This window comes from Chinchilla lanigera, unplaced genomic scaffold (genome assembly GCF_000276665.1).
Source record: "Chinchilla lanigera isolate Chin_1 unplaced genomic scaffold, ChiLan1.0 scaffold00051, whole genome shotgun sequence".
Classification (NCBI taxonomy): domain Eukaryota; kingdom Metazoa; phylum Chordata; class Mammalia; order Rodentia; family Chinchillidae; genus Chinchilla; species Chinchilla lanigera.
Window position 1 is genome coordinate 7233741 of NW_004955452.1, and position 12190 is coordinate 7245930.

The following is a 12190-nucleotide window of genomic DNA, read 5'->3' on the forward strand; positions in this document are numbered from 1 at the left end:
AGTTATACTACTAATTTCTCCTGGTTCACTGAAAAGAAAGGTTTGTGCTAATATTGTTTGGACACTTAAATGCTGATATCTTGTACTCTGAGTAACTAATTTAAAGATAACAACATGCAATGTATTAACCACTGTAACCCTATTGTTTTAAAATTTTATTTTTTTCTTTAAAAAAATTGAAAAAAATAATTTTCTGAAAAAAATAAAAATTAAAGAAATAAAATTATGTTCCTAGTATTCCCTTAGGCCACTTAATCTTTTCCTTTCATTAAATCTCCATTCTGTTACATTACTTTGATTGCATGCTATAATGTGTTTCTAAAGTTTCAAAATGCTTAAAAAAAATGCTTTAAAGGTATAAACTTAAAACTTCTTTTTCAAGGCATGGGCTGGCACCTTAAGGACCTCCTAGAAAATGAGACTTTATGCTAGTTTTAAATCTCTGTACAGGGTAGAAAAAATAACAATTTGTTCTCTCTTTATAACTATAATTCCTTAATGTACAATGTATAGAATTTGATTTACTGTTAATGAAATAAGTAATTTCAACTAAGTATAAGAAAATGAATTATTTTATCACTCCTAGACAGAGATAAACAGCATGATTTCAGGAAAATAAAATACCTCCTAATATATTAAAGCCACAGTTATTAGTGAAAGAATGCCCTGCTTCACTATTAGTTAATAATTAAAATAGTTCTTCAAAACTTTGATTCCCATTTGTGGTTTATAAATCTGGCAATTAACAACTCTGGTAAAATTCTTCATTTCTCCTTGGTCTTAGGAGTTCTGAGCCTAAATTTCACAATAAAACCACTTTATTATTCTTAGTATTCGATAGCATTCAATAAATATTTGTTTACTCAAGTACAACTTCCAGGCTCTTCTCCTCTAAATATTTAAAGCCAGCTCACCAAGAAGCTTCTATATATTTAGAGATACACAAAACCTCCAATCTCCACTTTCCCCATTTTCACCAGAGATGCCTAAATTACAACTGTAATTCTTTGCAATATTTTAAACCTAATTTGAGGAACATCACTTTCAAGTCTGCATTAACTGAAAAACTCCCTTCAAATATAAGAAATGAAATATTTCAAATGAAATTTTAAAGTCACTTCCTCAAGGGATCACATAAACCATTTACTTGTAGGTTACAAACTCTTACATTTCTCCTCCTTAATTGGCTGAAGTTTTTAAGTTAAACAAGAAGAGAAGACCAGGAGAGGATAAAGGAAGGAAAAGGGAGAGAAAGGCAAGTGGGGGAGAATCTGCTTTCTCACACATACACACACACAGTTATCACGAAGTACATTTCTGGCCAGAGATAGTTCACTGGTTCCTAGTGCCCCAAACTTGTGAGTGTTATCCCTATTTGGGAAAAGGGTCTTTGCTGATGTAAATAAAATAAGGATTCTGAGGTAAGATTATCCTGGCTTACATGGGTAGGCCATAAATGTCCTCTCAAGCAGTCTTATGAGAGAAAAGAAGATGAAAATTTAACAGAGAGAAGGTCTGTGAAGGTAAAAAAAAAAAAAAGGTTAGAGTGATGATGGTCAAGGAATGTAAGCAGCCACCAGAGGCTGGAAGAGCCAAGGGACAATTTTCACTAGCACTTCTGAAGGGAGTGCTGCCGGCTAACACCTTGATGTCAGACTTCTGGCCTCCAACTGTGAAAGAATACATCTCTGTGGTTTTAAATCTCCAGGTCTAGTAATTTGTTACAGCAGACACAGCAAACTAATACTAATAGCAAAGGAGCTTAAGTTTTTTATTTGTTTTTACTATTACCTCTCTGCTTGCACTCCTTGACCACCTTCTAGCCCCAGAATGAAATCTACAAGCTGAAAACCAATGGGAAATGGTGCACAAGGTAACAGAACGTGACAGTACATACAGCTGAAAAATGCTTCTGGACACTAAAAACAGAGTGAACATGAAACGCTTTCCAAATAACTGGGAACTCTGCCTTCTAACAGAACTGTCATATAACCAGCACTACTTTCACTCTGGGTCAAACCCTGTATTTATGTAACAGAATTTCTCCTTTCTGGTTGATCTTAACTACCTATCTTAGGCAACGTAGGCCTCAAAATGGAAGATCTTATTTATCGATCTTGATTCAAGTTCCTGTTTTGCATTAAGAGTTTTGCATGACTCTCATGTAGTCATTTTGTGATATCTATAGAGCATTATGTTTCTTCATAAAAACATTTGCTAAGCCAGGCGTGGTGGCGCACCCCTGTAATCCCAGTACTTGGGAGACTGAGGCAGGAGGATCATCGCAAGTTCGAGACCAGCCTGGGCTACAAAGTGAGCTCAAGGCCAGTCTAAACTGCATAGCGAGACTCTGTCTCAAAAAGACAAAAAAAAAGTTTGCTAAATAGCTAATGATTGGGCTGGGGATATAGCTCAGTGGCATATGTGCCTGCCTGGCAAGCACAAGGTCCTGAGTTTGATTCCCAGTACCCCCTCAAAAAAAACCCTAATGATTATTTTTTTTAACACAGTGCTATGGATTGAATCAAGAATACTGACGGACGACATTATAGTATGGTAGTGGACAATCAGAATTTTTGCCATTAGAAAAATATGAGTTTTCTAACTCAATAAAAGACCTTTTTTGGGGGGAGGGTTATGTATTTTTTTCTTTAGGGCCCTCCTTTTGTCTGTCTTGAATAAAACCCTAAAACTAACAAAATATTCATAGAATATTTTAAGCCAGAGAAAAACCCACTGAAATAGAATCCATAATAGACTATGCCAAGTTATAAAGATATATTCTGAAAGAGACCATAATTATTTCTGACTGTCAAAAATTCACGTCAATGTCAAAAATACCATTTATAGGAAGGGAAGAGAGGTTGAAGGGAAGGGAGAGGAATGGGGAAAAAAGAAGAATCAAGATATATCACATACAGGTACAAATAGCCTATGATGAATACTATTATGTATATCTAAAATGTGCCCATCAATGGTGGTATATGCCTGTAATCCTAGCACTTGGGAGACTGAGGCAGGAGGATCCCCATGAGTTTGAGATCAGCCTGGGCTACATAGTGAGCTCAAAGCCAGCCTGAACTACATAGTGAGACCCTGTTTAAAAACAACAACAAAAAAGAAAAAAAGTACCAATAAAATTAATTTTAAGGAACAAAAACAAAAATGCCAGTTATTGTTACAAAAGTAACTAAACACTAAAATGTACAGATAATGAAAATATAAAGGTTTAGATAATCTCATCAATAAAAGCTATTAATTCTAATTTTAAGCAACAAAGTAAACAAGAAAGGTAAAATTTAGAAATTTACTTTCTTGATAAAGTCTCAATTTAGGCAATTTTCTCAGAGGTTCTTTGCACTGTTTTTTGGTTGCCTACATAAACAGATCCAATCTACAGAGGTCAACAGTCTCAAACTCTGAAATCTCCTCTTAATGCAACTCAAAAAAAACGATATAAAAAAATTCATTCACCAAAAGGAAAGTTACATGATAGTTACCATATTCTAGGACAGATATAAACTGAAAAAAAAAATCATCTTCTTGTGAACAATGGAACCAAGACTAGTAACAGTAACTTATAAATCAGCTTTTAACATGTTATAGCCAGAAATAAAAATTATACCATATGTAAAGTGGTGTCCTGAAATGGATCTTAGAATAGAAAAAGGAAATTACAGTGAAAGTAGTGAAATGTGAATGAAGTGTACTGTCTACTAAACAGAAATAAAATAGTAATACATCAATGCTTTTGAGTGCTGACAAATGTACTGTGGTTATATAAGATGTTAAGAGGAAAACTAGAAGAAGTAAACTCTATAGTATCCGAAACATTTGTGAATAAATCATTTGTGAATAAAAGTCTTCCAAAAAATTTTTAAGAAGCTTATTTAAAGAGTAAGGTGCCACTATGCACATACTAGATTGGCTAAAATAAGCAAAAGAAAATACCACATGATGGCAACTACACAAAACAAAAGCTCTGTACAGCTAGAACTTATATGCTGTCAGTACATGTGTAAAACAGTGTAGTCCTATCATTACAGAACAGTCTGGTAATTTCTTAGGTAGCTAAACATACTCATACAATAAAACCTAGCAATCCCATTCCAAGATATCTACGTAAGTGAAAGGGAAATGTGATGGTGGTTTTTTCATACAAATGCAAACACTGAAAACAACTCAAACGCCCTTCAAACTGCTAAGTGGATAAACAGCCTGTGGTGTTTCCATATAATGGAATTCCATATAATGGAATATACAGCAATTTATGGAACAACTGGGATGCATTATCCTAATAGAAGTCTGACTTAAAAGCTTACATATTGTATAATTACATTCATTACTGACTTTTTTTTTTTGCTATTGGGACAGAAGACTAATCAGTAGCTGTCAGGTATCAGGAATAGCAGGGGTTGGCTACAAAGAAGCACAGGGAACCTTTTTGGCATCTTTTTTTTTTTGAGACAAGAACTCACTATGTAGTTCACGCTGACCCTGAACTCACATGTAGCCCAGACAGGCCTCAAACTTGAGGTGATCCTCCTGCCTCATCTCCAAGTCCTGGGATTACAGGCAGGCAGCATCATGCCCAACTTATTCCGCATCTTGATTTTTGTGGCAGTTCACAACTGTAAGCATTTATAAAACTCACAGACCTGTACATTTAAAAGAGAGAATTTACTATATGTAAGTTATAATAAGATGTTTAGATTTTTTAGAAAGAAAAATCATATATGAAGCTCAATAAAATTTGACTGTAATACAAATAAAATTATACACAGCTGGACCAATAACTTGAGTACAGATATTTAAAATGTTAGTTAACAAAATTATAAACACAGATCAATAATTTATAAGTACAGAGATTTTAAACATTAGCTAATAAAATAAGGGGAATTGAATGACAGGTTACTTATGAGTATAGAAATCTGAAAAATAGCTTATATTACCTGACATCATAATAGAAGAGTCTTCCATGAGATAACTGACTTAATGTAATGTCAAATTTTATAAGTTCTTGTTTTTTATTTTAAATGTAATTGTCTTACAACAGATACCCTTTCCCTACCTAAATTGCAGTGGCAGAATTCTACCCCTATCTTAAACCACTAATGGTAAATCTATTTAACTTACAATAATTTCAGAACCAATTACAACTAAAATAGAAGTTGGTGTTTATATAAAAAAAGAAAGATCTTAGACTTCCACCCCCAGAACTGTGATGTCTTAGTTCCTTTTCTCATTGTGGAGACAAAATATCCAACACCCAAAGTTAAAGGAGGAAAGGTTTATTTCAGCTCACAGTTTGTAGAGGTTCAGTCCACAGTTAGCTGGGTCCAAGGCAGGGTAGCATGGCAGAGGGGCATCGCAGAGGAGAAACAGTCCATGGCAAAGCACGGCAGGCAAAAGGCAGCAAAGCATGAAGCAGCAAAACAGCTTTTTTCTGTTCTATCGCGGCTGCCTGCCTTTTGGGTGGTGTCACTGACACCCAGGTTGGGGCACCCTTAATCCCAGCATCACACATGCTAATACAGCCACCTATGACTGCATGAGGTTTGGGGGTCATGTCTAGATACAAGACTTAACATGTGACAAATAAATCTGTTGTTTAAGCCATCCAGCCTGTAGTATATACTGTCACGGCAAACTAAGCAAACTAATACAGTTCTTGAACCTTCTCTTAGTTCTTTAGTCACACTTTCCTTTAGTTCTTTGAACACAATTATCATTAAGATAACTGCCTTTGCCTAGTAAGTCCAATATCTGGGCTTCTTCTGGGGTAGTTTCTATTTTATTGCTTTCTTTCCTGTACAGGGGAAATTGTTTCCTTGAAAGTCTTTTAAAATTCTGTTGAAAACTATACATTATAAATAATTCAATATGGCATCTTGGAAAAAGAGATTCTCCCTCTACTCAATATTTGTTGCTACTGCAGCTTAGTGTTTCTTTTAGTAACGTGCCTGAATTTTATGTAAAGTTTGGATTCTTTGTTATATGTAGCCACGGAAGTCTCTATTAGAGCCGGGGATTTCATTAGATGTTTGGAATCAGTAAGTCTCCTGGTCTGTACACACGGATGTGTCCATACACACTTAGGGCATACCTTTAACACTCAACCAGCCAGTTCACAACTGTGTTAGCCTTCACTCCTGCTTGCACAGGGCCTCAAGACCAACCAGAACTGAGAGTTTGGGGCCTTCTTTGGTCTTTCCTCAGCCCTACACTTGAATATAGTCTTCTAGATTCTCAGAAATCTATCAGAGCTTTACAAATTCCCTATGGACATCACATTCCCCAGCTTTTTCTTTTAAGCTTTAGAACTAGCCAGTTGTTTGCCCCAACTGTTATTCACCATTACATGCACTAAATATGTTCAACAATTGCTTCTAATTGTTTTCAGAGAATGTGGTGTATGGGGGTGGGGGGTACTGTATAAACTCCAAGTCAGGTTAAATACAGATGGTCTTCTGAGGGCAGTCTTTCAAGGAAACACCAGCTAGGTAAATTAATGATAACTCTCTGGGAATGAAACTTAAAAGGAACTCCAAACTCATTCTGCCCTTTCCAACGGGCACTGGTACACAATTGAAGACTCTTCGTTTTCGAGGCTACCCTGCAGCTGGAGAAAGGGTGGTGGGAAAGGGGCAAATTAAAACAATACAAGTTCGCTAGTTTTGCCCAGATTTGGCCATTTTTCTTGAATAAATGCTCCCAGCTTGCTGTAAGTCTGTGGTTAATTCCCAATAGTCTCAAAAATTAATTCTGACAAGTTCTGCCAGTGTTGTCACTACTTTTATGGAGGAGTCTGCAGATGTTCTTTCTTTCCTTCCTTCCTTCCTGCCTGCCTGCCTGCCTGCCTGCCTGCCTGCCTCCCTCCCTCTCTCCTTCTTTCTTTGTGAGATGGGGTCTAGCTATGAAGTTCAGGCAATCTTTGAATGATGTAGCCCAGGCTGGCCTTGAACTCGCAGCCATCCTCCTGCCTCAGCCTCCTAAGTGATGGGATTATATGAGTGTGCCCCCACACCCAGTTGTTCTTTCATTTTTGCTGACATCCTCTGCAATGAATTTTGAAAGTACTTTAACTTACTCCATACATTCAATATTTTCAAGTTTTAATATTTATATTTTTCATTTACCTTTTCCTCTAAAGTTACTAAAAATGAGTATCTGAGTATTTTTTCTGTTTATACTACTCATTAGTTTTGATTGTATTTTAGTGTTAATAATACCTCTCTTCCATAGTATTAATTTTCCTCAAATGACTGAAATCTAGGTAATTAGTACAGCTAAACAATTTTTCCTCATAGTGCATGAGAACCTTTGTTCACCCACTCGTGCATACAGGCTCCAGTTATCTACTATAACCACCTCTCTTAACTATGGAGGAGGGATAAAATATCAGTCAGGCATTGTCTACAGGTAATTCATTTCCTAAATAGGAATCCCTTAAACAAATTATGTGGGTTATGGCTGGTTTTTAATATCAAAACTTTAGAGAAGAGCTATCACAGCTTTAAGCTGTAGAAAAACACTACAGTTACTTACTCTGTTTTTTCCTTCATCTTTTTTTGTTTTGTTTTGTTTTTCTGTTTTTCTTCTGGTACCGGAAATCGAACTCAAGACCTTGCACTTGCCAGGCAGGCACTGTGCAGCTGAGCTAAATCCCCAGCCCCTTTTCCTTCATCTTTCTTGTAAAGGTCTAGAGGAACTTCAGGCTGCATTTGCTTTTTTTCTCTAGCCTCAAAATCCATTCATTTCTTTTTTTTTTTGTTTTTTTTTGGTTTTTCTCCGGTACCGGGAACCGAACTCACAACCTTGCGCTTGCCAGGCAGGCGCTTTTGCCGCTGAGCTAAATCCCCAGCCCCAAAATCCATTCATTTCTAAAGTACAGTTTACTATGTGTCAGGCACTAGTCTAGGTATCAGGGATTCAGTGATGAAAACAAAGTCCACTGCCTCAAGGAACTTTTATTCTAATGGGTAAACAGATGCTATACATAATGTAATATAATTAATGTAACATTAGTTTCACAAAGTGATAAATACTGGAAAATAAAGGACACAGACTGACAACATGGAACATATTTTAGGTGGGGTGATAATTTCTCTGAGGTGGTAATCTATTAACAGACATGTGAAAAATGAAAACGAGAGAGCTCTAAAATATAAAGGAAGGCTTTCCAGAAGAGAGCAAGTTAGAGAAACTGACAGGGTAACATCTTGGTAGAGAGCAAACGGGCCAGTGCTAGCAAGTGAGTGAGCTGTAAGAAATGAGGCCCAAGAAGTAGACAACAGTCAGATTCACAGCTTCTAAACAGGACACTGGGAAGTCAATGGGGTCAAGCAAGAGAATGACAAGATTTGATTTACATACACTAAATGCTATGTGGCAAATATACTGTTCTCCCTAGACAGACTGTTTAAAGTGTCTGAAAACTGTTCCCTGGGCTTTCTCCAAGAGAAACAGATGCTCAAAATGGAGGACAAGAGCCAAGAAATCGATGAATGCCACCAGCACCTTTCATTGTTTCTATTTGTTTTCTTGGAATCTGGTACATTTCTGAAATTTCCACACATCCTTTCAGCTATGGTTTTTGTGCCTAGTTTATCAACCCAATCTCACTGCTTCCTATTCCTCAAAATTCCATTAAAGTTTCATTAGCTAATGGCGTGGTTTGTTTTTTGTTTTTTTTTGGTACCGGGAATTGAACACAGGGCCTCACACTTGCCAGGCAGGTGTTGTACCGCTGAGCCATATCCCCAGCCCAAAGGTTGCCCAACGCAACCTTTCTTGATTTACTGTCTTAAAAAAAAAAATCTAACATACTTAACAGCATATCCACTCAGAATTCTTTGTGCTTGGAGACCTATGGAAGCAGACACGAATATCCAGCAAACCTACACCTCAGCTGACCTCACTTAAGGTTGCCTTTAGTGTGATCCTGAGAAAGGCTTTCGGCTCTCACAACTTGGGCAACAGCACAAATTACATTTCTATGGCCAGAAAGACTGCCACTACCCACACTACATCTACCTCATGTACTTTCTGCACACAGACAAAAGGCCGTGCTAGTCAACTCCTTCCATAAATAAACAGACCAGCCAACTGACTGTGGTAAGTTGGCGAATTCTTGTGGCTACTTCACTTGGCAGGCATGACTAACATATCATGGTATTGTCAGCTGTAGGAATATTTATAGTAAACTTTACACTTAGTAAAATAGATCAGAACTTACTGAGAAAGTCACGTTTGTGTGTATGTTGTACCAAATTCTTAATAAGAAAAATCAGTACTGCTTTTACAATTTCTAACATTACTTCTTAGACTATCATCCTATGATGTCTATAAAACTATCCCTAATAAAAATCAACACAACCTTTTCCCTCTTGCTTTTGATAAAACAAGGAGATGCACTCCACAGAAAAATCCCAAGCCACTGTAAACTGACAGGGGGTTAATCTGAATCTGCTGTGTCAAAGTAAGCTTAGTAATAGTCCAACAGTTCTTCCAAAACATTCCTTCCAGCTCTCCTCAGACTTCTCTTCAATTTTTTGTAACTTGTCAGTGACAAAACATTAATGTTTAGAGATTCAAACTCTATAGAACTCAAAAATGCTCAAACTTCATCTTCCTTCTCCTTTAATCTGTGACATAAACATTTCTAAGAGAATCGTATTTTTTGTCGGTACTGTGGCCTGACATGATACTATATTCCAACACGAATATTCTCAAAATATATTGTTTCTAGCTACACAGAAAAAGTTGTACTCCATCATTTTGTTCATTTTCTAACATTGTATATCATTCTACATCTATCTCATCTAGGTATCAAACAGCTCTCCAATATTTGATTAATATTTACTATAGAGTATGCCAATAAAACTAAGACTATTGAAATGTATATAGTTTTGGCTGTCAACAGCACTACAAAGCCGGGCATGGTAGTACATGCCTATAATCCCAGCTGAGGGATGGGAGCTTGGGAGGCTGAGGCAGGAGCGTCGCTCTAAGTTTAAGGACAGCCTGGGCTACACAGTGAGTTCAAGGCCAGTCTCAACTACATGGAGAGACCGTGTCTCAAAAAAAGAAAAAAGGGCGCTACAAAATCTAGGCTTAGTTCTCTGATTAATGTGTTAGTCTCAAATTTACTTGTTTCTTCAAAACTCTGTTAAGACAAAAAAGCCACTGCTCGTAACTCCAGTGTTATCATTTCAGCCCGGGGTGTGATGAACAATAAAGCAAGCTTTAACTCTCACTCTTTTACTCTTTTCAACAAAATCATCTCTGTAAGATTTGGCAAATATAAGGTATTTCTGGAGCATAAACTGTGCAGCCAGTTTAGGTTCAAAACTAATGAGTGATATGGGATCTTAGGCCAATTAACTTCCCTAGGCCTAAATTACTTCATCTATAAAATGCAAATAATAGTGCCTTTCTCATACACTTGTCGTAAGAATTAAATGAGTTAATATCTCCAAACTCTTCAGACAGTGCCTAACACATATAAGCATGATGTGTTTGTTAAAGAAAAACAAATAAATAACTTTGACATAAGATAAACAGAAAAAAAAAAATCTAGTCTTGAGTAAAGACCAGGCCACTAGCTAATTCCTCATAGTTTTTCCAAAGACAAAATATTAAACTATTAAGGGTAGGATCCAAATGACAAGAGATTCCTATGAGAGTTAGGCTGGTAGTCCTGATAACCTTTGTTGTTACTTGGCTTTGATCTCAAAACTCTACAAAAGAGGGGCTGGGGATTTAGCTCAGCGGCAAAAGCTCCTGCCTGGCAAGCGCAAGGTCGTAAGTTCGGTTCCTGGTACCGGAGAAAAACAAAAAACAAAAAACAAAAAAAAAAGCAACTCTACAAAAGAATTTTTCCATATAAGTCCTCAAGGAAAGATATTTTCAAGCTCCTGAGCAGTATCACATCAAATGTCAATCATGTTCTGTTATTCAACAAATATAAAGAACTCATCAAAGTCCCAAATACTCTCAGGAGATCCAACTATGAGTTGATACTATTAATAGCTAACATTTATGGAATGCTTTTTATGAGTCAGGATGTTCTAAGTACTTTTAATATATTACTATTTTAATCCTTTCAATATATCCATAAGATAGGCACTTTTCATTATCATTACCATTTCACAGATGATACACTGAGGCACAGAGAGTAACTTGCCCAAGGCTGTATACCTAGTAAGTCACAAACCTGAGATTCAAGCTCAGGCAGGTTAGCCTCAGAGACTGAGCTCTCAAACCACAGCTATGTGCCTCAAGATGGAATATCACAAACAATGCAAATGATTTTAAAAGCTGAGAAAGCTAAAACTGTATGCTATAGTCACCAACAGCTAGGATTCATAAGCCCAGTAGTGGAAAACTACTCAGAAGAAGGCAAATTTTTTTTATACTTTTTCATTCTCATTCTTAGGTTTCCCAAGTGAGTATGAGTTTATACAGGTGAAGGGCTTTAAATAGTGTCTGGCACATAGTAAGCACTCATTAAGTGTTAAGAGGTGGTACTAGTAAAAATAGTAGTGTATGCCTGCTGACCCTGTCTCATCCTAATGGCTAAGATAGGCTAGGAATTGTTGATATCTATACCATTTTTTCCTCTCTGTGATTTCAAGCCAGGATCTGGAACAATAAATAAATGTAGTACATCATCACCAACCTTAATGGCTTCTCAATTGTGTTACTTTCATCTGACCAAATATACTGAGCAAACTGCTTCATTCTTCCGTCCTCTTTTCTTGGTTACACAGTCTGGAGTAGGGCCAGAAAAAAGTAGGATAAAGCAGCTTTGTAACCTTTTGTCTAGGTGCCAAGAATACAAAGAATGTTTTCGAAAAGTCATTGAATAGACAAACTTTGTTAGATGGAAACCAGCAAAGTATTCTGACGATAAAAACTCTGCAAAACTGAGTATTTTCAGTCTCATAGTTCTAGATTGCTGCAGTTTTAAGTCATGCGCCCAGACACAATAAAGAACAGAAATGCCAGTATGATAATCAGGGCAACAGGGCCTCCTCTCTCGATTGTTCTATACAATTATTTATCTTAAAAATGTTACAGAATCAGCCAGACATTGTGGTACACACCTGTAATCCCAGAATTCAGGTGGCCAAGGTAGGAAGATCAAGAATTTGCCAGCCTAGGCTATATAGTGAGTTCAGTGCAG

At 36.8% G+C, this 12190-nt stretch overlaps 1 protein-coding gene across 5 annotated transcripts in view; it reads right to left on the reverse strand.

Annotated features, from left to right (window-relative positions):
* Eya3 (EYA transcriptional coactivator and phosphatase 3) overlaps window positions 1–12190 on the reverse strand; it is a 125125-nt gene that overhangs the window by 84979 nt on the left and 27956 nt on the right. Inside the window, exon 2 of one of the 5 annotated variants that reach the window (XM_005394938.2) lies at window positions 11684–11775. The exons of the other annotated variants lie outside the window; for them this stretch is intronic. The gene's annotated coding sequence lies outside the window, so the exon portion shown is untranslated. The remainder of the gene's footprint in view (window positions 1–11683; window positions 11776–12190) is intronic. 5 annotated transcript variants of the gene reach the window in all.